Here is a 25,934-nt window from a genome sequence, read left to right as displayed (position 1 = left end):
CACTCTGCCAGTTTCTTCCACCAGGCTGCAGGCTGATTAATAAACAGCATGCTGTCCACTTTTAAGTAACAGCCAAAAACAAAACCAAAAACCAGTGGATGGGGGATTGTACCTCTACAGAAATCACTTTGTAATTTGTGGAGCCAGGGTGAGAATCAATGGCAATGAGGTGGAGCATCATTTCCAATGCAAACCTGCCTTTAACATTTTCACTGGGACTAATTTTGAAACATTAAAAAATACTAAACTAAATTAAAATAACCAGTCAGCACATAAAGAGCTCAGCACTCCTATGTCAATACAATGTGCATTAATATCCTAAAACTCTATCACCTCATGCGCAAATTATAGCGTTAATCACTTCAATGTTGCTATCATAAAAAATTAATTCATATTTACAAATCCGACATAATAGATGCATGATAGTAGTATCATCAAATTATTTTTCAATCCTCTTATCATTTTCTTTTTAAAAATCTTGACATTGGAATGTGCAAAAAGATGAGAATATTTTGAAGGACTACCAAATTTATTCTTAAAATCATGAGAAGTACGGATCTTTTCATATATTTTTGTTCTACGATACATATATTGAACATTTGATGTCCTTTTATTTTATATGTCATTAACAGTGGCTCTAATTTTTCCAACCTGAGGTATAATAGCAAAACTACTACAAATTTCTCTTATCTTTCTCTGATTTATTAAGACTTCTTACAAAATATGTTAGCAATTTCAGCATATAATTTCCATTCTTATTAATTTGAGAACTCTTTCCTTTTTACTTACAGAACTGTCTGCCTTTTAAATTGCTAGCATGAAGTTATAGGTAAATTTTAGACACAGATTGATTGCCTAGTATGCATGAATCACCAGGAAAAAAATCACCACTCTCAAATCACTATTATCAACACAATTTGACATTCCAGTAAATAAAGTAAGTGTGTGTTACTATATACATGAGTTACTCATGACCACTGATTTGAAAACTCAAATGCCTATTATTTGTCTATTAGGAATAAACAAAAATCACGGATATTTTGGTCAAAGGAATATTGTTATCTTAGGCTCAGTTGGAATTATACAACAGCAGATTTTGTCACTCTGATACAAGTAACTATAAAATTTAAAATTAGGGACCATTTATCTTAACCATATTCAATTTAACATTTTTATATTATGGCTTATTTTAAGTTATAAAAATCAAAAATAATGGAGAATCACATTGTTCTATGCCCGTTAAAGTGATTCACCTGGAAGAAAAGATATGATCTACCTCCTTGATGAGAAGAGACACTTAAAATAATCAGGGCATTTTGAAACATTATTAAATTAAGAATGCAATAGTAGAGATTGTGTACTTGATGTAGAGAAGGGAAAAGCAGGTTTCATCATACTTTCCTCGCTACTTAGCAGCACGTGTGCCACGGGTGACTGAGTGCACCACACATTGTGACTGGGAAACCTTTGATCAATAACTTCATTTTTTTTTCCAGAACAAGTTCATTTGCGAGGATTCTTAGAATAGAATTAATATGACAGTTCCTTAATGCTTTTCAGATTCATCCAGTTTTAAATACTGCTGATACACATCTCTTGAAGTTATACTAAATATCATCATATAAACATGTTTTAATTACTTTTGTAGTTTGTATTTTAATTGAATAATACATTGTATTATATTTTCTTTTGAAAGACTGAATGCCATAAAATTATTCTATCCTTTAAAATTGGAATGATGGCCAAAGAATTAAAAGAATGGGCTTTTATTCCCAATAAAATAGGTTTCATTCTCAGGCACATGGAGACTAACAACATGACTTTAACTCCAGTAGAAAATTCAATGGATATCTACTTCTAGCCTAAATGGACACTGCCCACATAAGGCATATAGGCATACATGGAAACAAAACACTCATATATACAAAATGAATAATAAATAAAAATCTTAAAATTGTTTATTCTACCACTTTGAAAACATCAAGTTGTCTAGCTGGTCAAATCAGTAAGCTGGTAGTTTTATGCTATTTTGATAGTCAGTGGACATTACTGAGATAGATAATTTAAGATGATTGATGACATATATTGATTAGAAACATATATTCATATTTCAAGGTGTATTAGATATTTAAATAACAGCATCTGTCTTACTTTTGTGAAATGAATCTAGTTGAAATATCTTTGAAATTAAAATGCCCACAATCTTTTCCATCAAGAGCAATGGCACTAAAAACCAGAGCAGAGCTGGCAGTGGTCTCAGACATCATCCGCATCCACAGTTGTCTATTGTATATCAAAGAGCTAAGACTCTAAATCTTAATTGACCTTTACAGTGCCTCAGATCTCCTTAGTGCCTTTTCAGATTCTAGGAAACCGTTTGCCGGCTGCCAAGTCAATACCCTTCACTAAGCTCTGTGGTCTCCGAAAAACACAGTTTGCATTTGTTTCACTGTTGGGCTTTTATTAATATTTAGAGAACAAAATTGGAAGTTATAAAAATGTACATTTTTCTATATTTAAATTTATTAGTAAAACTTACTGGAGTATTTAAGCAGATCCTTGAATATAATTAATATGCTAATGTGGAATACTTGTGTTTTGTAAACGAAGATCCTACTTAGTATGAGCTATTCAGTGTAAGCAGAAGGGACTGGATCTACGCTCATACTGTGAATATTATGAAAAGAGTTTTGGTGTTTGTTTACATAGTCTATAAGTCTGCTGGGATTTCCTCTCCCTCTTTTTCCTGATTGACTTAATTTTCTTCATTAAAGAATGCTATACAGATATAGGGATTTGATCTTTGCTGACTCTGTAAACCCCATGTTTTCTCAACCTCAATAACAGAACAAACATAGAAATTCTCACCAGTAAAACACAAAAAGACCATCTGGAAGGGCACCTGCACAAATCAGGTTAATAAGATTTTTTTCCACAACAGAATTTTAAAAATAATAATAAATATGGATTGAATTCTATTTGACCTTTTACTTAATGAGAAGAAAGTCTTCTGAAAAAATACAAAACCCAACAAGGTAAATATCACAGAAAGGTCATAGAACACACCCAGAGGTTTCATGTGACTTTTATTTTATCCTCTAAAATATGTTTTCAACTCCTTGTGTTAATAATTTAGTCTCTAATATTTTTAGCTTTCTATCGAAATTCAATTTAATGCACAATTAAAGCAGTTTTACAATTAATGGAACATTTAAATAGAAAATCATTGAGATCCCATATTCCCATTCTCAATTTTACAGATCACTAACATTTTGTATATGTGTGGTAAATTGATTACAGACAATAAAAAAATTACCAAAAATTCATCACACACTGTAGAGTATTCACTGCTCTCAAATCCTGGGATCCACAACACCATTGTTCTTGAAAATCTCTCCATACTGATTTCTAAAGTCTCTCTCGCTTTATTTCTTCATAGTGTGGTATAGTGCATGCCTAGTACATATAAGGTATGCAGTAATTTCATTATTCAGTTAGTATGCCACAAGGATTTTATTTTATTGTCACACAAACACCATGCATATTTTATATTCATATTTTAACTTATCCACTGTACTGCCATCCCTTTTTTTGGCTCTCCTCTTCTCTTCATATTTCTTCCTTTTCATATATCCATATATGTAGTAATATGGAGCGGCGGCGGGGCTGCGTCCCCAAACACCCCAGCCGCCTGCCCTGCCCGGCTAGTTTTACCCGAAATAATTACACAGACACTGTATTCTTTTAAACACTGCTCTGGCCCATTTCTAATCATCTGTGTAGCGCCCCTAGGTGCGCTTACCGGGAAGATTCTAGCCTAAGTCCATCCTGGGTCGGAGCTTCTTAGCGTGTGTCTTCCCTGGAGCAGGTAGCATGGCGTCTCTCCTGCGTCTGCTCCGGAGAGGAGAGCTGTGGAGTCTGACCTCACTTCCTCTTCCTCCCAGCGTTCTGTTCTGTTTACTCCACCCACCTAAGGGTGGGCCTATCCAATGGGCCTAGCAGTTTCTTTATTGCTTAGCCAATGAAATCAACAGATTGATATATGACACTCCCACATCACATATAAAATCATACATGCACACCGCACATGCAAACATATGTACACATTAAATCTCAGTACCACATGTTATTAAAACATTATACTTTGCCTTTCTCATTCCAGTTTCCTCCAATTCCACATTTTAGTTTTAGCGGAGATTCCCTGTGTAGATGGATAAATCCTGTCCTAGAAGAAATATATCACTAAAGAAAAATGCTAATGCCAAGAATAGTATATCTGGATGTCAGAGTTTATGGGTCTAAATAATAGTTAGCTTGTTCCATGTCAAAACTCAATCATTCATAGTTAAGATGATCCAGAAAATGAATATATACGTATTGAATACAACTTTTGTAGTATACACAAATGACATAATTAACTACGTATATTTCATTAATTATAATATGTAACCTAGAGATGATTTTATATTCATGACAAGTTTGTACAGTCATGTGAAAGCACATTACCGTTTTCATGGAAGATATTTGACATCAATGAATTTGACTTCTGTAAGAAACTCCCAGACTCAATGCTTCATGGATACCAAAAAATGAGTATATGTGGCTTAATTAGCTTTTAGAATAACTCATAATTTTTTTCTACTTTTATAACACATTCTAATATTAACTAAGATAATATCATTTAATAAATACTTATAAACTTTTTTCTCATAATAAAGTACAAGAAATTATAAATGACAGCAATTAAAATTTCAATTCATTTAAGATTGATTTAAAATTAGGTTTGCTTTTATATACTGATTGGGTACCTTCACTTGCAATACCCAGATATTTAAGAAAACAAAACCTAATTATTTTTATTTACATTAAATATGAACTTTGGAGATACCAGAATGATGAAGAATATCTTCCACGTCCCCATGAGGATGAAAATTTCTGTATATGGGGTGGTCTACATAATCAAAAGAAAGAGTTTATTTGGACTGGTTCATTCTGTTTTTGCCTGTAATTTCTGCATCGCATTTCTTTTGAGATTTCTTGCTACTACAACTTAAGCATCCTTCTGCTTCTGTCTGTCCTAATAGTTTTGAATCAAATTGCTGCATGTATTGGTCAGCTCTTTAGAAAACAATGATAGTTATGCTGAAGATACTTTTAGAAAACAGTGATTTCCTTCTTTGTCTCTCCTCTCACATCTTAAGAAGTCTTAATGCTATAAACTCTTTCAGAATTTTGATTTTTTTCTTTGTGTGAAGCAATCTACCATACTTAGCCTTCACCCTAGCTCTGATCACCTTTTGATATATTTATAAAGGGATGCCACTTGGATGATCTGACTGAAATTGGAACATGTTTTGGTCATATGATAATCTACACTCTAGCCTGAGTCTTCATTCCACATACATTTACACTGACAAGGCCAAATCTCTTTGTAAACAGTATCATTAGACATTTCAAGCTTCCCACTTTCTTGTAGCCTTAAGCTTCTCTATATAAGTTACATAATAAAATATTATTTTACAAATGCAGACATAAGAGTAATGGTGCCCTTTTTCAGTTCAGTGAAAATTTAAGGAGATAATTCCATTTAGCCAATATTTTACTTAATGAAATAATAGTGTGGTATACTTTTTAATATTGCCTTGTTCTTTATAGAGTATAATGTGAAAATATTTAGAATGGTTCTCTAATTCTACGAGTTTTTATTGCATTTAATTTCCACCTGGAATTTAATAGAACCTGGTGCTTTAAAAATGCTAGGGTAGCTTTCTACCATGAGATGTATTTCCTGACCTGAAGATGACTTATAAACATAGGTATTAAGTCTGAGTAATTCAGTGATCCTCTCCATGGCGTACAGAAGTGTCAGTTCTTACCAAATTGAGGTCTCTTGATTTGGCTGATGGAAATGAACCAAGCTAGGTTGGAAAGTTCTCAGGAAGATTAAGACAAATTCATTTCAGGCAGGTAGACATTTTATACAGTTATTATAACATGACATAATGGCAGTTTGCAAACTATAAAGTTTCCAAGATTAATGTCCAGCGGTAAATGTTCAGCCAAGTTCTACATGGTTTGCTGAATTCTATGAAAAACAAAGTCACACAGCTAGCCTTTGTGCTTTGTTGCCTGAGGGGGTGCCTCCGGTTTTCAGGAAGTGAATGACAGACCAAGTCTCCCAGGAATCATAGGATCAAATCTCAAAAAATACTATGATGTTTACCTCTCAAGGAGGATAGACCAGACCCACTCCAGGATTCCCTGAAGAAGCTTATAACTGGGAACTTTGGAATACTAGACGATATCAATTGAGGTGAGAAGGTCTTTGTTATATTTATGCCTCCATTCTCTTAGTGGGATTTTTTTCTATGTAGTATGTGCTTGGTAAAGATAATTGTATTTTTCAATTATCAGTGATGTGATTTGGAACATTATAAAATGATAAAATATGTCTATTGATTGGTAGTAAACTAATTGATCCTTGAGAGCTTTAAAAAAATAACTGTTTTCTTTATGTTAGGAGTCATTTTGGTCATTATTATCAGAGAAGACTGACCCTGCCACACAGTTTTGGGGATAAGTCTCAAAATCCAGGTATCAAACAACTGAGCAAAAGGAAATATCATAAATGTCAGAACCTGATCCAAACCCGTCTCACGATCAAGGGAAAGATAACAGTTCATGTTCAAAGTGGAGACAGCACATAGAGTTTTTGCTTATCCAACTTGTGCTCAATGGAGCGCTGCATACGAATTCTGCTCTATGGCCCAGTATTGTATGACAAATGCAAGAATCTCGCTAATCCACCAGCAGTTTATCATGTATCCATATTTTATTGTTTCCTTTCTAAATGCCTTATTTAAATCCACATACCGAAGCTGCACATAGTTCTGAGCCTAAGTAGGTGCCCAGTAAGGGTTTGCTAAATTTGTTTCATGATTCTGAAAAATAAATCTCTCCTTTCCAGATGATTTAGAGTGACTAAATTAGGTATTTTATCCATATTTAATATGCTACTCAAACACACTTCAATTTTCCACCACCTCTTGAGAACGCAAAGCATGAGTATAAATTCACAGTGCAGACAGTTAAAAAGCACAGCTGTTAAACCACAGGGTAAATGCGCAAACTCTCATGCTGCTTGATTTAGTTCGGTTAATTACTGTTTATTTTGAATAATTATGCTATAGCTTGTACTTTAAAAAAAACATTTTTGTCTGAGCAAATTGATAGAAATATTTATCAATGTCTTTAGTTAATGCTTTAATTTCCCCCAGATAATCACTTTGGAATGAAAGATTTAGCTCTCCAGTCTCCATAATAGGAGTTGATATATGCTTAGCCTTCTCTTTTAAATATTTTTTGCTTTATCTTTGTTTTGAGGAAGCAATCAGTGTTAGTGCTAAGCCTGGGAATTCTGTCTACCATCTGTTTATCCACCTGCTAAGCCCTTGCATCCTCTGATATTCAGGTATCATTGAACAAAGATTCCACTTTTCATATTATAGCAATGCTGTTAAAGGCCTGCTTTTACCAGGCTTGCTTATACATTGTTCCTATTCAGATAATTTAAAAAGTATACCCCAAAGATCAATAGTTTCTTCCCTGTATTTTTTACTGGCATTAAAATGTTATCTTTAAAAGATAATCATTCTCTTTGGGGTGTATTACTTTATATTGCCAATGACAGATACATTTAATAAAGGAATAGCTGCTTTCTTGCCAGCAGCTGTTGAAAAGAATAGGCAAGCACTTCTTATTCAGATGTTCCCCATCTCTTCCACTTCCCCTAATAGAGCTCTATATTAGGGTGGCCCTGATCACATGCTCTGTTCTAGAAAGATCTGACTAAGGAAATGGAACTGAAGCTGACCTTGGGCTCATCTGTGTGGAAGGTTCACGACTGCAGACAAACAAGGACAGGGCAATTCTGTATTCCAAGGTTTCAGTACCTTTGCTGACTTCGAATTTAGGTTTTAATATTATGTACAATTATCATTAAAATGATATTTCTTATAAACAAAATGGAATTGTGGAAGGAGGAAATAGTGATGAGTTTGTTTGTAAAGATCATTGTTTCTCAGGGCTCAGTTCTTAAACAATAAACACTTTTCCCTTGCTTATTTCTAGGATGTCTTCAAAACTTTCACAAGCTTCTTCTTTTGTTTATTTACTTAGTAGGTCTGAAAAATTCAGAGACCCATAATTGGGCCATATCCCTAGAGTGAGAGACCTTTTCACACTCAGTCTTAAGTGGGATATTTCCCTCCCTCCATCAAGATTCAAGAAACTCTGGAAGAAGAGGTGGAAGTGTATTAGAGACAGAGGGAATGGTAGACATCAAAGAATCAAGTCCTTTTACACTTATCAAGGCTGATATAGACTCACAGAAATTATGGTAACATGCAGAAGACCTACATAGGTCTAAGACATCCCTTAGCCCAGGAACAATTGCTACTTGATAACTGTCTATAAAAGAAAAAGTGTTTTTCTCCAATGTTTCAAAAATGCAAGCCTCATTTAAGGGTAGCCCACATTCCCAACAGTAGATGGATAATTACAATATGAACTTAATATTATTTGTGAAGAATATTTTTTCTCATCATGCTTTGTTTGTTTTACTTTGCAGATCTTTTCCTCATGTTATTGATTCTGGTTTTGTGTTTTTGTAGGATTTTTCTGAGTGTGTGAATGTTTGTGACTGTTTCTAAATGTTTTACTTGAGCTTTTCCACATTTGCTTGCTTTATTCTATTATGGTTTGTTTGTTTTTATTTTATCTTACTATTTTTTGAATAGATGCCTGTTTAATTTTAATGAAAAAGGAAAAAAAAATGGGTATTCATTTGTGTGGATGGGAAGGATCTGACAGTATTTGTTGGAGTAATTTGTTATCAGAATATTGTAAGGACATGGAAAATTTTAAGAAACTTTGCTTGATCAGGAGCTGGTTAAGGCTCTGGGTTACACTTTGCAATATCAAGAGCTAGTCGAAAACAGGAACCTCTACAAAAGTATAAACCACAAAATGCTCCTAGTAGCTAGCCACCTGTGGACACCCAGCTTTGTGGTCTAGAAAATGCAGACATGACTGCTTGGGAAAGGCAGGAAGCATGAACAAAAGCAAAAGTAGTTCCTTACATGGGAAAGAGTGTGTGCAGAAGTGGTCTACCTCCTGTATCTAGCAAAACCAACCCCCTGGACCCTGAGTAAACCTGGCTTGTGGTTGCCTACATATGTCAACCACAAATGAGGAATGGGAGCTCTCCCCAATGCACTGAGTAATGAGTGGAGCCTTTGAGCTCCCAGCTAGCTGGTTTGAATTTTGTGTGCAGAAATAAACCTTGCTTTTGTGTTCTGGACTTGACAGGATTCTGGTGGTGGTCTCTGGAGGTCTCAACTTGGGCATAACAAATATAACATATGAAAAAGATCTAATTTCAAAAATAAAAGAAATCTGGTTTTTCCTTTCTCAGCAGTTATTAATTACAAACAGTTTCTTCATTAAGAATAAGACAGTGCCATGATCTGAACCTGTGCATGACTCATGAATCCTTTCATTCTCTGTGATTTCAAATGTATATTTTTCCTGTTATATCTGGAAAACTCTTTTTCCTTGAAGTGATCCACCTCCTTTGGCTCTTGCAATCCATCTCCTCTATGCTTAAATTCAGGAGTACTGTTAATAAACACATCTCACTTCAAATTCAGTGCTCCAAAGGCTTTCATTGTCTGAATACAGCTCATTCGTTGGTCCCTGGGTCAGTTGCCATGTACTTTAAGAAGCTTCTCTGAGATAGCTTGGTCATGCTTTGATCTATAGAAATAGCAATATGTCACTGGGATTTATTTTAATGTTCCTTTAGCAGAATAATAGTAGTAGGCTTTCCCCTTGGCCCATAACCTCTCTTTCTTGGTTACTTTAGCAGTACCATGTATAAATTCCATCTCATGGAGAAAATTTTAAATCAAATTTTAAAAGTGGCTGTTTATTCTCCTAACATTTTTAGCACTATTGAAGCAGGTATATCTTGCAGGTATGTTACTATTGTAGGTGTTAGAGTTTATACTTAGGTGGTATTGATTCTTACTTTTCTTCTCTTGTGGCATGTGGAATACCACCAAACACGTTGAACATTAGTCTATAAGGGTGAAACATCCAGCTGGGCAATAGCTCTATTTATTTATGTTTGATGACACAAACATTGTAGCTTCAACAATAGTGTATTATTATTATTAATTATTAACTGTTTTGTTTGCTTTTGTTTGTTGAGACAAGATTTCTTCATATCTTTGGAGATTGTCCTGCAACTAGTTCTTTTAGGCCAGGCTGGCCTTGAACTCACAGAGATCTGCCTGTCTCTGACTCCCACGTGCTGGGATTAAAGGCATGTGCCACCACCACCCAGTCAACCTTCTATTATTTTATACACCCTACATCTGAAACAAGCTTTTCCATAAGCAATGAAATCTAGTGCTTATTGATGTTAACAATTTATAATCTAAGTCCTTTATGACGACTCAGTGAGTATAGGTACTTTTCAAAAAGGCTGAGAACTTCAGGTCTACTCATGGGAAATCAAGTAAAGAAAGGAAACAACTAACTTCTTGCAACTTGTCCTCTGACCTCACATACATGCCACAGGCAAACACTTACAAGCATATATAACAAAAATAAAAAAAAAATGATATTCAGTAGGATAGACCTTAAATAGTAAAATTTAATCTTTGTTTACTTGTTGAAGGAAAGAGTAAACATACTATAAACTTTATAGTATTAAATATTCTACACTTCCATTAACCATGGGTTGCCAATATACAACTAGATTAGTAAATACGCACTTGTATTTACTTCCCTGGTTGCTCATTTTTTTTTAGAACAGAGCACAGAGTATTGTCTGAGAAAGTCACTATGTGGTATAGTAGATGTATGCTTGGCATGCAGAGATCCATGTTCACTCTCTAGCAGGAAAAAGAAATAAAGAATTTGTTGTTATTCTAAAAAGTCATTGTACAACCAGCATGAAAATGCTTATTTTTCCATCATTTTATCTAAGAAATACAGTAAACTGTTAATTGAGACTTGTTAAAATACATACATGCAGCTTTGTTTACTCTGTTTATAAATTGATGTTGCTTTCTCCATCTTATCTCCAGATTCACTAATCAGTCGTTTACCTAACAGTTGAATTCAGAGTCTCAGAATATTATTTATAATATGTGATATTAGGCTAATATTTAAGGTATATTTTCATAATAACACAGCATTCATAGTTTTAATGTTTAACATTGTTTTGAATAAGCCCTGCTGGGTTTCAGAATGTCTAAGACCACAGGAAGGAAAGTAACCATCTAGTATTATAACCCCTCCATTAAATATCACTTGAGTGGAAATTTGCTTGTTATTTTCACAAGCTATTCTCAAAGGTAACATGCATTAAATACAGTGAAGCAGCCTTCACAGTGTGAAGTAGCTCTCAAGAATGCATTATTACTCAGTGAGGGACTAAACAGTTTCTTTCTTTTAAAATTAGAAGGATTTCAATATACCCTGATGAATTTCCCCTTGTTAGAACTTCTCTGTATTAAAATATGATGTGAAATAATTTATATATTCACTGATTGGGCAACCAAAACATTCATTTTTATGTGTTCAACTTTCCACAACACTCTTAAAGTGGATGTAGAATTTGAGAATTATTTTGCATTCCTCAGCCTGTGGTTTGCAATAATAAGGAGGTGTGACAAAATGAGATTATGAAAGTGACAATGGAATCACTACAGCATAAATATGTAGTGATAGGGATCAAATCAGTGGTATTTGATGATATGTCTATGGTTTTCAATAATAAAATATTTAAGAGCTATAGCAGCAATTTTTAAGAACATGATCAGTCAGCTAACAAAAAGTACACACCTATCATTCACACAGGGCACTGGCTACCTGAAGGGATGTCACCAATTGGAGAAGGTGATTGTTGTAGAAGTGCAGGAACTCTGGAGAGCATTTAATATTCTATCTAAAAATTAGAGATGCATTTTGATATTTAAGTTTGTAGACAAAAGCGCAAAACTGCTCTTGAATTAATGTGGCTACAAGTGAGGGAAAAGAATTTCAGAATTTTGAAAGGCTAAAATCAATAGGTAAATACAAGTAACTGTAATAGGATTAGTAAATTAAATAAAAAGATTTTTAGAATGAAACTTTTACCAAAAATGTAGAGAATAAATTAAACATGTTAATGCACTACTGTGTCTGCTGAAGCCCGAAAACTGAAGCAGGAACATAAAGAGTAAATGATCAATCTTAATAAAAGGAAAACACAAAACCAAACAAACGAAAAGGGGCTTGTACAAAAGAGGTAAAGTAACACATTTCCAAAACAGGAAAATAATATATAGTTGAAATGTTTGATGCATTCAGTGTTTTAAAGTTTTGCTTTTTCTCTAACAAATATTGAGCATCAATGTGTTTAGTATTTGATTAGCTTAAATGAACAAAAGTCATAATATAACTTATGAAACGATTAAAACTATTATGCTTGCTCATTGAGGCAAATTCTAATCAACAAAGAGCTATACTAATAAACTAAATAATAAATTGTGTATAAACAAAGTACAGATAGAAACCATAGTAATTAATTTATCAGTGTGTTTATACTCAACCTATTGTATTTATACTAATTAAATATTAATATCTATGTTAAACTGTTAGAAAAAGTTGTATATCATGTATTGATGATGCTTATTGATTTCCCACTATAGATATTTATGCACCATAAATATTTAATAGGTTTTGTGAAAGATCAATATGCTTATAAAACCTTTACTTTACCTTTACATATAATTCATTATAATGATTTATAGTAGTAATTTAAGTGAATAATCTCAACTTCTAATGTTTGAATATGAGGATCAACCAATGATGTCATTGGGGAGGTGGTTGAACACATTGGAGGTGGCATTGAAATTTATAACTGCTTCCTCTTCTGCTCATCTCTCTCTCTCTCTCTCTCTCTCTCTCTCTCTCTGTGTGTGTGTGTGTGTGTGTGTGTGAGAGAGAGAGAGAGAGAGAGAGAGAGAGAGAGAGAGAGAGAGAGAGAGAGAGAGTTTCGCAGATGAGTGATTACAGCTGACAGAGTGCCATGTGGGCCATATGTACCTGTGCTTTTACCACATTGTTATATTTGAGCCCAGGTAAACCCATCCTCTCCTCCTTCAAATTTTATTTATTCATTTACTATTTGTGTATTTATGCACTTAAATGCAGGTCATATCAAAGATAACTTTTTAAAATTTCTTCTATGAATGAATATAACAGCATATATTTAGGAATTATTACTTTTTCTTTTCTTTTCTTTGGTCAGTCATGTTTAGATCTAACATAGGTCTTTGGACTGCCCAAACTCTTGATTACTGGCTGTCAGGCAGTGTTGGATGCCATGCACCGTGCCCCCGTGTCTGCACTCTGTGCACTGGCACCCGGTTGGCGAGTTTCGGGCAAGGGGGCAGGAGGTTAAAATACACAAACACACACAGACAGAGAGACAGCGAAACGGGTCATCCTTGAATTCCCCCAAGAATTCGCATTTATTGTGTTCAGGGGCAGAGTATATAGAGATAGCCACGCCCCAGCCAAACCACCAGAAACCATTCTCCTGTCATCAGGAACTCCTGAAGGTCTTGTGCTCAGAGCAGCTGTAGGCACTCAGATCAGGGGATTACAAAAAATTCAGGATCTGGGGTCTCACTGCTCCCAACAGTTGGACATGAGATTTTATTTAGCCCCTTCCTTCTTTCTAAACTCTCCCATTAAACTCTCACCACCCCCCTTAAAATTCATTGCATCTTATTTGACCACATTATTATTTCATCCTCATCAATATAACCTGCTCAGTTTGTATAATGTAACTTGCATGTATGTTTTTCTGGATAAATTTTTGTCATTGGGCAGTCAAGCCATGTGCCCTTCGATGGGGAAGACTATCCCTAGTGCATTCAACTTCCTGGAGTTGCTTAGAGATCTTTGTCTAATTAATTAGTATTGCAGATATTCCTTTTAGAGGAAAATATGCAGAAAAATCTTACAATGTACTTATAACAAATTAATTTTCAAATCACTGTTGTACATAATTTATAAACATTCAGTTTATTTATGTTGTCTGTTGTGATAAGTTAGTTATGTGTTCTGTAATAATTTTAGCATATATGGTTGAGATATTGTTGATCTCATTGCTTTCACATACTGCTTTCCCTGAAAGTCAATGCTATGATGTGTGCACTGTCAGCAGCATAGTGAGTGGCCTAATACAAACCAATGACATTTTCTCCAACTCTCCCACCTGAACCTCTCTAATACCTGCTGACTTACTTTGGTGTCCATCATTTTAGAGAATACACCTAAATTTTCTTATTAGCTGAATCTGCAAAGGTGACTCAATGAGGAGAATAAGAGAACAATGACATTTAAAGAAATTTTATTTATTTTTCGTGTTCAAAGTCTCCCCACAAATAAATGAATGCCATAGCACAGCAACTAAACTAAGAACAACCATGCCAAGACAGAATCAGGGAGCAGGAGAGAGTGGAATTCCCCATTGATACTTAAAAAAAGACAGAAGCAAGTTAGTGTCTGTGGTTGTTTGAACTGGAGTATTACTTTCTCATGCTCATAAAAAACCAGCAATAATGGGATGGATGACTTATCATAGAAAGGGTGCATGAAACCTAAGCAAGAAGTATTAAGTAGCCCTCAGAACAAGAACATAATGAATATCCCCAATTTGAACTGTTTTTTTTTCCTGCTAAAATTTATCAGTGGCAAAATTCTTTGCAACAATCTTTGAACTTTTTTGTCTTAGGAAAAAACTCTTATTTATAAAAGTCATTTTCCTTTTGAGACAGGGTATCACTCCTTCCCACGTAGTCTTAGAATTGTAGGGAAAATTGCACTATAATATTCTTTGGGTTTTTTTTTTGGTTTTTTGTTCCCCAATGTATGCAATGACATCTAAGAACATAGTATAAAAAATCTCAATAATTTAATTCATTAGAAGGAACGTCTAGTTATCATAAAATAATTAAAACATAAAAGGATAATCATCCTGTTTCTTGAGCTTCTTCAGATAGTTTACAAGTGAGAGACATCACATGAGAAGATTTTATTGAGTAAAATAATGCCATAAAATTTGGAAAAAAACAAATGGTCATGTCTAAATTCCTAAAAATAAAATCATGAATATTTAACCAATTTTACCTGTGATCCCAGAAGAGATTTTTTGTTTATGAATATGACAAGATCAACCATTCCACACATATAAAAATAACCAACAATATTCTAATTGGAGTTAAGACCTGCTCAACGAGAGGGATCTCATGCCAGAAAATGGAAACTTATCCCACTTTCTTTGGCTAGTGTTGGATCTTGGGGGAGAACCTATACCTTACTCTTTAATAAACCAGTATAAATCATGGCTACATTCTACACATTTGTCCTATGACCACAGATTAGGGCAATCTTCATCCTTTCTGAAGACAACTTCTCTGCAACAACTGAAACCATTATAGAAAATCACAAACAATTAAAATACTAATTTGTGAATCCTAGTCATGAGAAGTGCATATATAAAACACCCAAACACCTAAGGCTCAGGGAACAATTGGGGAAGAGGGGCCAGAACGATGGTAAATTATAGAGGATCTGTGGAGAGATTGTGTGATGTCAGCAATGTAATATCAGATGCGACACTCATGATAAGCCTGCCTAAACTTGAGCTAAACACAAACAACAAAAATTTCTCTCTGATATTGATATACAGCAATAACAAGCATCTGCAAAGTTTTATATAAAGAAACAACAAAGTTTTTATGGTACACATTAATACCCAGCTGACATAATAATTTTTTTAAAAATCTGTGAATTAGTTAATTCTAACTTTCTTCCTTTAACATATTATTTACTCTAATCAAGCTTGATAATGAAATCAAACTTGATTATATGATATTAATTATTACTAATTTGTGTTCTTTTTACTATTTTAATTTTGATGCTGCAGAAAAAGTTACTTATTTGATACGATTGAGTGTGGAAATTAGAGATTCTGTTTCCTAGGCATTATTTCCACAAGAACACTTAAAAAGACTTAACAAAATATTGACCATCCATATTCTAACAATTTTATGATAAATATTGTGAAAATACTCTCATCAAACAGGCTATATTTTTCATGCACACATTTCAAAATTAGGTTATTTTTTATTATTTAGCCATGAATAAAATATTTATATAATGGTGCATTACTGGAAGAGCAAAAGTTAGAATTATCATAATTAAGGTAAGATATTAATTATTTTCTTATTCTTTTTATACAATACATCCCAACCACAGCTTAGTCCTCTAAAGGACTATTATGTTTCCAGATTACATTTATCTTAAACAAATCCTGGATGCCAATTCTGATAAATATAAGAGATTCAGTCAACCATATGTTTCCTTAGGGGTTTCTGACTGGTACTGTTTTACAATTCTTATATTCCCTATGAAGCAAAGTAGGAATTTAAAATAAAGGGGAGCCCCAACTTTCTTTTTCCAGTAAACATTCAGAACTTCAACCTTCATGTTAATATTTTATAATCTTAAAACTTATAAATCTTTAACTTTTCAGATAAAAGTTTAATACAGAGGCATTGCTGATTCTGGGAGAGTCTTAAGAACTGGTTTATTAAAAAGAAGAAGGAATCAAATCATGTGGGGATATTTCAGGTAATACAAGACAGTTTCATTCAAAATGTTGGATAACATAAAAAGGATAAAACATGACTTTCCAACTTTGGGCTGACTACATGAAAATGAGAACCGCAGCCTGAGGAGACATCCTTGTTGTCTCATCCATTAAAACGATGACTAGATTGTAACAACATTTCATAAGTAAAATATTAAAGCAGTAACTTACTTGTTTTAATATAATACCATTTGATACTATTTATGAATACCCACTCCAAATAAATTATGTCGGTTACCTTATAGTTGTTTTTTTTTACGGTTGTCTTTATTCTTTCTTTATTGAGCTCTACATTTTATATTCTTAATTTTTTTCTCCCGTTATAATGTTTTGTTTCTCTAGATGTATCTGAGGAGATCGATTAATATCAGTGTTAGTGTTCTGCCATAGGTCTGTAAATTAATATTTTTGTGGTTGTATAAGGGTAAATTAAGTAAAATGTCAAAATTGTAGCATTGCTTCTAATAACCATAGGACACGTAGCTTATTTATATTTTCTTGCTATGATTTACTAAAAAGATAATATACTTTACATGAAATCACATTATGGAACAATATCTGGTGTAGGCCTGCTGTGAAAGAGAGGGATCAGCTTTCACAGTCTGGCTCCCCAGGATCTGTAGCAGGTAGATGCTTACCACCCAGCTTGATTACATGAGTTTCATCCCCACAATTCATATGATGAAAGGAAAGAACTGGACTCTGACAACAAACTCAAGCACAATGAGACTCTCTTTAGCCTATTTAAAAATAAATAACTGAAAATACAAAACAATATGTAAAAATCATTGTTATCTGTATAAATTTTAGGTTCACAGATAATGGTATATGCTATCACATAAAAAACTCATAAATGTATAGGTTTATGGTGACAGTAATTATAGCCTTTTCAAGTCGTGGAACACAAGTTAGAAAATAGCAGCCTGTGTGTGTGTGTGTGTGTGTGTGTGTGTATCTTGATTTATAGGAACAATGATGTTTTTATTCGTTACCTGACAAAAGTCTGTGTACAATATAATCTCGATATATGATCAATTGTTGCCTAAATATTTTAAGTTATAATATGACAAGAGCTGAAAAAAATTAAAATCAATTTATACAAATATTAACTTCATCCCTTAAGCTGAGTCTTAAAGAAAACAAATGACAAAATAAGAGTTTTGTTTGTAAGTCACAAACTTACAAACTGTTGGTGTAACTCTGCTTATGGCAAACACAATGGAGTACAGTAGGTCACTCCATTGAAAAGACTGGCAAACACATCGTTTAAAAAATAAAGGCATAGAGCAGTCAGGGTTCCCTGCCCTGTGGAAAGTCCAAGGTCCTCCCCTCTCCGTCCATGTCTAGGAAGGTGAACATCCAAACTGGCTAGGCTCCCACAAAGCCAGAACATGAAGTAGGATCAAAACCCCGTGCCATTGTCCTTGGCTTCTCCTCAGCCCTCATTGTTCACCATGTTTAGACTGGAGAGGGAGGGGGAGAAGAGTGGGGGGAGGGGGAAAAGGGTGGGAGGAGGGGGAGGGAAATGGGAGGCTGGGAAGAGGCGAAAACTTTTTTTTTCTTTTTCTCAATAAAAAATTAAAAATAAAATAAAATAAAAATAAAGGAATAGAGCTGACACTTAAATCCAGTCACCAGAGGCGTTTATACAGAGTTCCATGTTGATAGGTACCTAACTAGCATTCTAATAAAATTAGTCTAGTAAACCTATCATGGTTTATGTCTAGTAAACCTTTATGGTTCCTTTAAGCACATAGAGCCGGAAATTCAAAACAGTTTAAATTAATGGTATTGGTTTGAAGATGTTTCATTGGAGTTGAGTTGTTGTTGACCACTCTGGTAACCATGCTGATGGCAAAACTTCAGGTTGCCAAGGGACAGTTTCAAAATAGGGCAAAATCATGACTCACAGTAACAAATAATGAACATAAATCATGATATTATTACATTCATTCATTAATTTAGGTCTAAAACAGGAGACTGTTGAGACTGGTTTAAAGAGTGATATGTTAACATTAATAAATAATTTCAAAACAAACATTAGGAGGTAGTTTCTAGGTTAAATATTTATTTTAATTTTATATGTTTATAATATTAGTGCTTTGCCTGCCTGTATGTCTGTGCATCATGGACATATTCAGTTGCAAGGTTAGACTTGAAACTTGTTAACCTGCTTTATAGAGCAATAAATTATAACCTTTGGACTCTTCTGTTAGGCAAAAACAAGTAGCACTTTTACTAGACTAAACTCTATAAGATTAAAATGTAACTTTACAAAGGTTGATTTTTTTTTAAGATTCATTCAATTTTATTGTGTATTTGTGTGTGTGTCTGTCTGTATGCCTGTGTACCACTTATATGCAGTACCTGCAGAGGCCAAAAGGGGCATCAGATCCCCTAAAACTGGAGTTAGAGGTGATTTTGAGCCAGCTTGTGGATGTCGAGGACCCTGTCCTCTGCCAGAACAGCCAAGTGCTTGTAAGCGTTTAATTGTCAGCTTGATGAGATTCAGGAACAAACTAGGAGATGCACCTCTGGGTTCTGTGAGGGTATTTCCAGAGAGGGTTAACCAAAGGGAAGACCCATCCTCTGAGTTGGGGGACACCTTCCCAACAGCCTAGATTTAGGAAAGGTGTCCAAGGGGGAAGCCATGCCTCCTGCCTTCTTTACCACTTCCTGGGAATGAAAGTCCATGCTGCGTTTTTCTATCTTCCATGGACACAGACTCCAGATCCTTTGGCCCTTCTGCCAGCAGCTCTCCAGGGAACATCCAGGCCTTCAGTGCTGGACTGGCCCTGTTGCGGCATCAGGTTCTCTGCTTTTCTAGAATGAAGATGGCCACTGTTCTATTACCTAGGCCTTAGCATGTCAGTTAACAGTTAACCCTAAAAAATCTTCTATGTAAAAAAAAAAAAAAAGCATGTAAGTGGCTTTTACCATTCAAGCTATAAATGTTATGAAATTTAATTTTATTTTGAATTATTCCCACAGTATATGTAGCTAGTTTTTTCTATGGCCTCAGCATGCTTCTGAGATGGACAGTCAGTCAGTTTCTTTTGAATGTTTCAATACTGTTCAGTTTGTCATGCCCATCAACCTCAATAGACCCTCAGAATGACTGCTTGCAAACTGTTATTTGTACATTAGTTTCACTTATTTTATAAGACATTTGGTACCATAGCATGCCAAATTAGAGGAAAATCATGCCCGTGGTAAAGAAGTAGCTTCTCCTTCAAGAAAAGAATGGGTTGTTGTCTCTGATTTTGAAGAGATCTTAACACCCGTTTGAAAGTCTCCACTGGGATTTGTGGTGCTGTCAATCAGACACATGGTTAGTTTATTCAAGCTTCACAGTTGGCAATAGGAATCATGCTCTCAGCTGTATTTAAAGCCTTTCTATTCTACTTTTCAATACTGCTCTTCTCCAGGTATGGAATCTGAAAAAAAAAGAGTGAAGAACAAGGAGTTTATAGAATTGTGACTATCTATGGCAGAGGACTGGTTATGTGTGGAAGTCAGGATTTAATTTTGTATCGATATGATTTTCTAAATTTATAATATTATATATTAATATATATATATATAGTAATAATATTAAGAATTCTATTTATATTATATTTTGCTAAATGAAAATCGCTACAATGACAATTGGAACACTGGTTGGATATTAGAAGTATTTTCTTTAGCAATGATGTCACCATTTTTATCCATAAATGGGACATATTTTTGTATATTGTTGGTGAAGAATGAATAGATGAAGACACTGTATATGGAATATGATCATACCTTCATGAAATCCATTACTTTGAAGGGTAAATAAAAAATAAAATTAAATTTTAGTTATGATGCTAATTTTTAATTTCTTTTTACCCTACTCTTACCAAAGTACAAAGAAAATATGTTGAATCCTTTTTGGGAAGAGAATGATCAGAAAGATGGATGTTTCCAAATAAGTGGCAGTCACACATTATAGACTTAGAGTGGAGAAAGACCAAACATGAACTGGAAAATATTGCACAGTGAGATGAAAAATATAGTCAGGAGGAATATGGCAGGGAAAGACTTCATACATTTACTCTTTGAACAACAACATACACACTTACATGTATATACAAATTTAAATGTCTCATCAACATATGGGACATTTGATTTTTCTGAGTCTGGATTATAATATTGACCAACATTTCCCATGCCATCCATCTTCTTCCAAGTATGATTTTTTTTCTTTTTCTGACGAATAGAATTCAATTATGAAAAAAACACACTTTCTGCATTGATTTTTTTTCTGCTGATAGACATATTAGGATAGTGACTTTTTAAAAGCAAGATAGGTAGGTAACTCTGGGGAAGAAAATAAAGCTATATTTATTGCTGAAGTATATTTGTGTCAAATAGTCTTGCTTTCAAATTGTCCATGAAATTGAATTACAATTAGATGTAAGGAAAAAATACAACAAATGATTCCAAAACTTAAACATATTCTAAAAAAACGTCAAATTCAGACATGTTTTACTAAATTGCTTTTTCCAGTGGCATTATATTTTTAAATTTGAAAATGAAACCAAGTTTCATTTCGCAAAAGAGAGAAAAAGACAGTAAGAGGATGAGGAAGAGAGGAACAGGAAGATGTAAGAGAGGACATGGGGAGAGGGAGAAGGAGGAAAGAGAAGGAAGAAGAGTAGATTTGAGAAGAGGAGAAGAAAAGAAAAGAGGAGGGAGGGGAGGGAATGGGAGGGGAGAACAAAGAAGAGGAGAAGAGAGAAGAGGAGAAAGAATGGGGAGGTGCTAAAGGAAGCGGAGGGGAAGAGGAAAGAAATGAACTATTAATGACACCTATTTCTTCTTAAACTATACATACACAAAATATACAACACAAATAAACCCTGCCTTCTAACGCGTCATTTAGCTATGAACTCAATAATAGGTTACTTCATTGAAAAGATTGGCAAACACATTGTTTGAACAATATTTTACACAATATTTTGTATAGTGATAATGTATTCTATTTGTGAAATTTTGATAGATGTTTCACAAAAACATAATAAATTTTATTTCAATAGAATTCAAATTATGGCAATAGTTTCTTCACATTTATCATCCTTTTCTGCTTGATAAAGTATGATTAACACATATACACATTTTCTTTTCCTAGTAATCTATCTGATAAATGCTGGCTTTTACATACATGCAGTGGTAGAGCAATAGCTTTAAGAGAAATTAAAACACTTAGCGAATTTGTACAATGTGATTACGAGGATGCTGGCCCTTAAGGGATTATGTCATAGACATTAGAATTTTGTAAATAAAGGTAGAACAACAAAAGGTCATTTGTATGTTTCATGTTCTGAGCCTTTTATATTTTATTACTCATTGCTAAATTTGGCTGACAGACTTTTAGAAAGAAGTTAGAGTTTTCCTTGGAAAAACCTCTATACAGAAAGAACCTTTGATATGACTGGAATATGAATCAAATCCATAGATTCTGAGCTGTGTTGACTTTTGGTGCAATAGTTCAAATAGGAATTGTGCTGCAAGTATTTCTAAAAGTCTTTCAGAATGAGTTCAAATATGAATTATTGGACATAACACCCAAGAGTGTCAAATGTTTCTTTCCCTTTCATAAGGGGTAACTTGTTCACAGAAGGTTAAATAACTTTCCCAAGGTTACTCAGTGAGTCGTAATCAAAGTTAAAAATAGAGCCCAGGAGTCCAGTTCAGCACTGTGACTCTGGGTAAAGCTGAGTTCTTAAAAACTGACAGATTGGCTGTAATGCCCTGAGGTCCAAGAGGCAGAAACATTCTTCCATAAGAATAAAAGAACATTTGTTCTGTATTACCATAATTTTACAATGTACTTACAAATTAAGGAGATTACATGAAACTTTGAAATTTTTATGGGTTGAAATTTTTATGTGCATTCAAAGAATTTCTAAAAAAATGACATCGAGAAAATTGCTGGCAAATAGATGGAGCTAGAAAAAGTCATTCTGAATGAGTAACCCAGACTCAGAAAGATAAGTATGCTATGTATTTGTTTATGTGTGGATATTAGCCATTAAATAAATGATAACCACAAAAAATACTTTCTTCAGTCCTAATTCCTCCCTCACTACTATTTCCTCCTAACTTTGTGTTTGTGTTTTGTTTTGTGTTTTGTGAGTTACTATGTGTATGTGTTTACATCCATCTATGTATCATGGATGTAACATATTGGATCCTTTAAGAAAACAGACTCTAGTTCTAGATTCATCAAAAACTATTTATTTGTGTGATTTGTGACCACCTCTTCCTTTAATACTGATTTTATTCTGACTTTATCTTGATCTAGTGTTTTGCATGCTAACACAAATGCTGTGGGTTCATACGGACAATTGTCCTGTTTTGGTCTGAATTCATTTTTTCATTGAAGTCATCTACCATATCTGGGTTTTACAAGCCTTCTGTCCCCTGAGATGCGGGAGGAAGAGATGTGATGTAGATTTCCCATCATGCCTGAGCAATCCAGTTTCATATTCTCTGTACCTTAACTAGTTTGTAATAATATATATATATATATATATATATATATATATATATATATATATATATATAATATTTTTGACAGTATATGTTATATAATTGGTTATACATATATATATATATATATGTAAATCACTATAAGAAGCTACTCTGATTAGGGTTGAGAGTACTTTATTCACACTGAATTGGAAATAATGATATCTACCATGTATTTTGCCATACAGTTATGTTATTTGGAATTATGATTTGATGTAGATATTATGCCACTTGAGGACCATCCCTAACTCTGAATATAGATAATTTAGTGATTTTTTATAATTATTTTAATTATAACCCTATGATTATACTATAATGTTTGTTTTCAAGCAGAATGGAAGTATTAATGGAACACTCGGTTCACTGTCCACCCATTAACTTGCTTTGATTTCAATGATGCAAATAGGATATAAAGCAGTTTTTCTCAATCTAAAGCTTATGTAACTGTTTAGTGAAATACAAATATATATCTCAAGAGAAATATTAATACTGCCTTCCCACTTTTCACATTATAAACACACACACACACACATACGCACACACACACACACACACACACACACACACACAATTTTAACATTTTCTTTTAAAAAAGATGAGAAATTTTTCACTTTTCTGGACTTGCTGTTTCTGAGGAGAGACCTTTTTTTCAGTACTGTTCCTGATCTGATGTAAACAAGGATGCACTGAAATGCAGTTGCCATGGCAACTCTTTCACAAACTTGAGGCAAGTCCTTAGTTACAATAACTGTTGAATCCCTTGGTGCTAGGGCAGGGTCTACGGACGATTGGATGCAAGATCAGCAAAGGAGGAACCAGACATGGTACATTATGAGTTGTGTTTTAGGAGAGAGGGGCAGAGAGAAAGCACATCTCAGCATGACTTTTCCTGTTCTGACAACCTTTATCTCTCACAGGTCTGAAAGACAGGAGCTAAAACTGGTCCTGAAAGGATACAAGGAGTAGGTCAGACACAGAATGAGCCAGGTCATGATGTTAGGGAGAATCTTTCAGCCTGATTAACAGAGTGCTTCTTTATTTGTACAGAATTTAGCAAGCAGGGACACTTTCAAGTTGTTCTAGAACTAGATCATACATGTTTGTTTATGGACATGTGTTTCACTTCCTCTTACTCATCCTTTAGCCATCAATAAATTATGACAGAACAGAGTTGTCCTTTCCAATCATTGTCCCTTAATTTTTGACAGCATTGATAAACAGTTATCATTGTTCCTCACTAATCTCATAAAACAAAACTTTTAAGAATTTAGAATCATTTGCCAGCCTTTTCTCAGGCTCTCAGATTTTTGGCTATAAAAAGACACTAGACCAAAGCAAAATCTTCAAGCCAGCTGGGTCATAGTGCCGTGTCCCAAGCAGTGTAATATTAACCCTTAATGGTCAGAGTGTCCAAAAAATCCTCAGGCAAAAACTTCTTCAGTTATTATTTAAATTCTGGTATAATACAATGTTTCTATTTTATATTTTTATAGAATTTATCTGTATGTCAAATCCAGGCACTCTGTTGTTCCTTGTCATATGACAGTGTAGCTCTGCCTGTACTAACAGTTCCAAGAAATGGAGGTCCTACATTTCATTCTTTTATCATCTTTTTACTCCATGCTTTGCTCATCAATACAATTCTCTGTGTAGGACTGAGGTAACTTCAACTAATCTAACTTTGTTGCTTCATACGCCATGTAATCGCATGAGTATATAGTGGGGAAGAGGCTTGCAATCTGAGCCATGTTTATTGCCATAACTCTATGGCATTATTTGCCACCACCAAAAAGTATGCAGTGAGCTTTTAGCTTTTCATCAACACCATTTAATTATTTCGTGGCAGAACCTCTTAAAGGAGCTGCAAAGTTTTGCAGCTGAAGCTGAGTCAGGAAGCCTCTCTTAAATGAGAGCACTTACCTCTAGCATGCAGACCCCACCAGAGAAAATGCTGCTATCAATAAGCCATGCTGAACTCTATTATTTTTCTCTCTAGAATTACTTCCTAAGCTCTCTCAGACTTTCTGTGGATACATATTGGGCACCATTTGTTGACTGAGGTTTCTGTTCCACCCAGTCCTGCAGTTTTCAGTCCCAAAGAAAACACACAGAGGTCTACATTAACTAAAAACTGGCTTATTAGCTCAGGCTTCTTATTCACTCTTATAATTTATATTAGCCCATAATTCTTGTCTGTATTAACCACGTGGCTTGGTACCTTTTTCGGTGAAGCAGTTACATCTTGCTATCTTGCTTCCTCTGTGGCTGGGTCTTTCCTCTTCTCCATAACCCAGTAATGGTTTCCTCTATCAAAATATCTCTTTCCTTGCTCTCCCTCTCTGTCCCTCCCCTAACTCCATCATCCCATTCCCTTTTATTATCCTCCCCCTCCCCCTCAGTCCTTCTTCCCTCACTCCATGCTCCCAATTTACTCAGGAGATCTTATCTATTTCTTCTTCCCAGGGGCATCCAATTGAAGCTGTTGTTATTTTTTTCTGCTGTGTAGTACTCCATTGTATAAATGTACCGCATTTTCCTTATCCATTCTTCGGTCAAGGGGCATTTAGGTTGTTTCCAGGTTCTGGCTATGACAAACAAT

The 25,934-nt window shown here is 34.4% G+C and overlaps 1 protein-coding gene across 2 annotated transcripts in view; it reads left to right on the top strand.

Moving 5' to 3' along the window:
- Klhl1 (kelch like family member 1) overlaps positions 1-25,934 on the top strand; it is a 228,833-nt gene that overhangs the window by 31,218 nt on the left and 171,681 nt on the right. The window lies entirely within an intron of this gene.

This window comes from Microtus pennsylvanicus, chromosome 15 (assembly GCF_037038515.1).
Source record: "Microtus pennsylvanicus isolate mMicPen1 chromosome 15, mMicPen1.hap1, whole genome shotgun sequence".
Classification (NCBI taxonomy): Eukaryota; Metazoa; Chordata; class Mammalia; order Rodentia; family Cricetidae; genus Microtus; species Microtus pennsylvanicus.
Note: the sequence above shows the minus strand (reverse complement) of the source record. Positions and strands in the feature narration are given on the sequence as shown.